The following is a 4,196-nucleotide window of genomic DNA, read 5'->3' on the forward strand; positions in this document are numbered from 1 at the left end:
AAATATATCACACATACAATCGATGCAGTCCGGTATTCTTTTAATTTCCACTTGACTTTACACCTTGGGCATCTTCTCTTAAAATTAAATATGACTTGAAAATGTGATTTTTTAATAACCTCATGCCATTTCATCATATGAATGTAATGTAATTTATTTAACAAATCCCCTAACATAGGGGATCGTAAGTAAACTGTCTTCATTTTTAAAAATTCTTTTGTTATTGTGTACTATGCTGCTAGGAACCTCTTTGGAAATAAATCTTTGTGCCTAGCTCTAATTATTTCCTTAGGAGAAATTGCTATAAATGGAATTGCTTCATCAAAGAGTATGGACGTTTTAAAGACTTTGATTCATATAAATAATTTGCCTTATAAAATGGTTGTGACAATTTACACTCTCCCTGTAGGGTAAAAATTCCTTTTCCCTGAATCTTTGCCTGCCCCCAGTACTACGATTTTTTAAAAGCTTGGCTAAGAGAGCAGGCAACAAATATGTCTCCTTGCTTTAATTCAAATTTCTTTTATTACTAGCGACGCTAAAAAAATCTTTATTTATTTATTTATTGGCTATTTGTAGTTTCTATCGTAAATTTCTTATTTCTATCCTTTGCTTTGGGGTTTTTCAGATTTTCTTATTGATTTGTAAGACGTATTCACCTTCCTTGTCACATATGTTACAAATATTATTTTCTAGATCCCTAGTTTGATTTTTAATTTCGTTTATGATATTTCGATCTACATAATGATTTAATTTTTATGCTTTCAGATTTGCCATTCTTTCCCTTGTGCTTTCTTCTAAGAATAGTGCTTAGAAATACCTTCCTCACTCCAAAAATCAGATAAATATTTACCAATGTTTGCTTCTGGTTCTGCTAAAATTTAATAGCTTCGACTTAGTCATCCATCGAGAATTTATTTTGGTGTGGGTGAGGCGAATCCCTAATTTACCTCTTCACTCCAAAGAGTCAGTCGGTTGCCCCGATATGATGCGTTAACTAATCCATTATTTTACCACACATTCAAAAGGGTATTTATGGACCACTGAATTATTTTAAGTGTTAGGATCTGTTTCTAGTTTTTTTGTAGCTTTGGACTAAAATACACTTAAATTTATGTTTTTTAAAGGGAGGAAGTAGAGAAGGAAATAAGTCTCTTTGCCAATTTGAAAGGGAGAAACAGACATATAACTGACAATTTTGCTTTATTTAGACATTACACTACCTTTTAATCGCAAGATATTTTTTGAAATTTCCACACAACCTTTTGGTGTTTATGACTCTAGAACAGAAGTTGACAAACCTTCTGAAAATGGCTAGATAACAAATATCTTATGTTTACAGGCTATCTGATCTCTGTTGCAACTACTCAGCTCTGCCATTATAGTGTGGAAGAGCTGTGGAAATGTGTAAACAAATGAGTGTAACTGTGTTGCAATAAAACTTTATTTACAAAAGTAGGTGGTGGGCCTGATTTGATCTGCAGGCCATCTTTTGGAAATTTCTGTTTTAGAGCACCACTGTACCTTGAAAATACGATGCAAACCACAGTTTAAAATTTTCTAGTACCCATATTAAAAAAGTAAAAAGAAATTGATGAAATTAATATATTTTATTGGATTCAACATATCCCAAATATTACCTTTCCAGCATATAATCAGCATAAAAATTAAGATATTTTACAGCATCATATTTTGTAGTATGTATTCAAAATTCTGTGTGTATTTTACACTTTTAGCACATTTCAATTCAGCTCAGCCACATTTCAAGTGCTCAGTTGTCATGTGGATGGTGATTACTGCATTGGATAGCATAGTTCCAGAACACCAGTCTAAGGCTAATTTTGATTTTTTTCTTTGCAGGAACCAACTTTTTTCTATAAGCTAACTTTGAAGATTTTTTTTTTATCCTAAAAATTAAATTTAACTAGGATATGTTTACGCCTTATTTTTTTTCAATATTTTTGTTTGCTATTTAGTGATTCTTTTCAAACTGTAGACTCGGTTCTTTAACAGAACATATTTGATCTATTTTATCTCGATAATTGCTTCAGTTTTGTTGTTGTATGTTATTTTAGAAACACTGAAATATGTAGTTTGTCCTTCACATCAGATTCCATTTTTCTGCGCTATAGTTTGTTGTCTTCATAAGTTTCTAATGAAGATTTAAGTATTACTTACAATCTTTCCTTATCCAGTCCCTTTAAAAAAAATTTCTGCCTGCCTCACAGCCAACTAGTTTCTTTTCCATCTAAACCTTTGTTTTATCATTTATTTTCCTCTCATTTAAAAATTCAACTGTTTGAATATAAAGATGAGCTTATTTACTGAGCATTCTGTTGTCAAACCTTAAAATATTATTTCTCAATTTTCTAGTGTATTAGTCAGCTACTGCCATGACAACACTGTGTAACAAAGCACCCCAAACATCATGATAAACCACAGTAAATATTTATTTTCATGAACAGAAATCTGAAGGTTGGCAGGGTGCTTCTGCTTAGGCTGTCCACCTAGATGTTGACGAGGGTGGTGCTACTCCTTATCTCATGCTGGGCCAATGGCAACCTAGGGTATGTTTTTTTCGTGATGAACGTCAAAACTTCTTGAGAGGCAAGAAGAAACACTTTATGTTTCAGACTCAGAACTCACAAACTGTCACTTCCACGCACATATCATTGGCCGGAACTAGTCGTAAGGCCAAGGCCAAAATCAAATGAGTAAAGTTTCATCACTTTACTCTTTTTTTCGCTTGTCTTAAAGAGTCAACTTTGCAATGATATGCTATGACACATCTATTAGAATGGCTAAAGTCAAAAAACTGACAATACCAAGTGCTGATAAGGATTTGGAAAAACTGGAACTCTAATACATTGGTGGTAGGAATGCAAAATGATACAGCCCCTTTGGAAAATGGTTCAGCAGGTGTTTATAAAGTTAAACATGTACCTCCCCAATGACCCAGAAATTCTACCCTTGGGTATTTACCCAAGAGACATGAAAACTTATGCTAAGTTAAAGAAGCCAGCTTCAAAGGACTACATAATTTTTCATTCCATTTATAAGACATTCAGGAAAAGGAACGACTGTAGGAACAGAGAACAGATGATCGATTTTAAAAAACGATTGAAAGCAAAAGCTGGGGACTTTCTAAAAGTGCTTTTATTTCCTTCGGTAAGTTGTTTTCATAACAAACTTCTTCTCCTTAGTATAGACAGATACGACCACTATTTAATATTACAATACATTTCATAGCCTATATTGTTTGATTTTCCCCCTCGCTAGTTTTGAATGAAAAAATTTCTATCTCAATCTAGTGTTTAACCATAATTAGAGGGAGTGAATCCTCCTTGGTTCTTCTTCATCTACCTGGTTGTAATTTTTCTATCAGATTTCAAACAAGGTCAGGCTTTAGCACTGGTTTTCCTGTCAGTCATAGCTGGGCTCGACCAGCTGGAACCTCTGCAGGCTGTGCTGGCACCAGGAACAGTGTCCAAGAGATATCACCTGAGGTACCAGGGGAGAACGTCCCAGACTCAGGGAATCCAGGTTTAACAGATGACGTGTGGTATCTTTAGTGAGGTTTGAAAGAGAACCCCACTAGAGAGATGGGCCCCTAGACAAAGGAGACTTAGGCCTCCAGATGGTCAGGGTAGGCGACACTGATCCTGAAGAAGTTGTAGAGCCTGAGGTGACAGGGCTGAAGGAGTCATTCCATCCCAGGGTCATTCCATCTCCTGGCCTTACCCCAGAGAGAGGCCAGGAGTGCGGCAAAGGCAGGGCAAGGAAGTGTTCTCCAGGTTTGCAGCCCTCGGGCCCCCACTTTGCCCAATTTCCTCTTTCACTGAAACCTTCCTTGCTCTCCCCTATCAGCCCCAGCATGGGTCCCCAGCAGGCAGAGTGCGCATTAATAATTAGCAGAATTGTGGCTAAGAAGGCTGCATAATTCTGCAGAGATGAGCTCCCCAAAGGAATCTGATGGGTTAGACTTGTGACACTGGCTTCCTCCTCTTGTTCCTGAAATTATCTTTGGACAATCAGTGACTTCCTCCCACCCCATAATCTGTTTTGGTCATTCAGGCAGCCCGCTGGTGTCTCCTTGGGCTGACCTTTGGCTTGGAGGTTGCTACAGGGCTCATCCCTATCCCCATCCCTTTGCTGTGCAGAGCTCCCTCCAGTTGCAGCTGTGACCCCCTTACCCC

Source organism: Pteropus vampyrus, unplaced genomic scaffold (assembly GCF_000151845.1).
Source record: "Pteropus vampyrus isolate Shadow unplaced genomic scaffold, Pvam_2.0 Scaffold36, whole genome shotgun sequence".
NCBI classification, from domain to species: domain Eukaryota; kingdom Metazoa; phylum Chordata; class Mammalia; order Chiroptera; family Pteropodidae; genus Pteropus; species Pteropus vampyrus.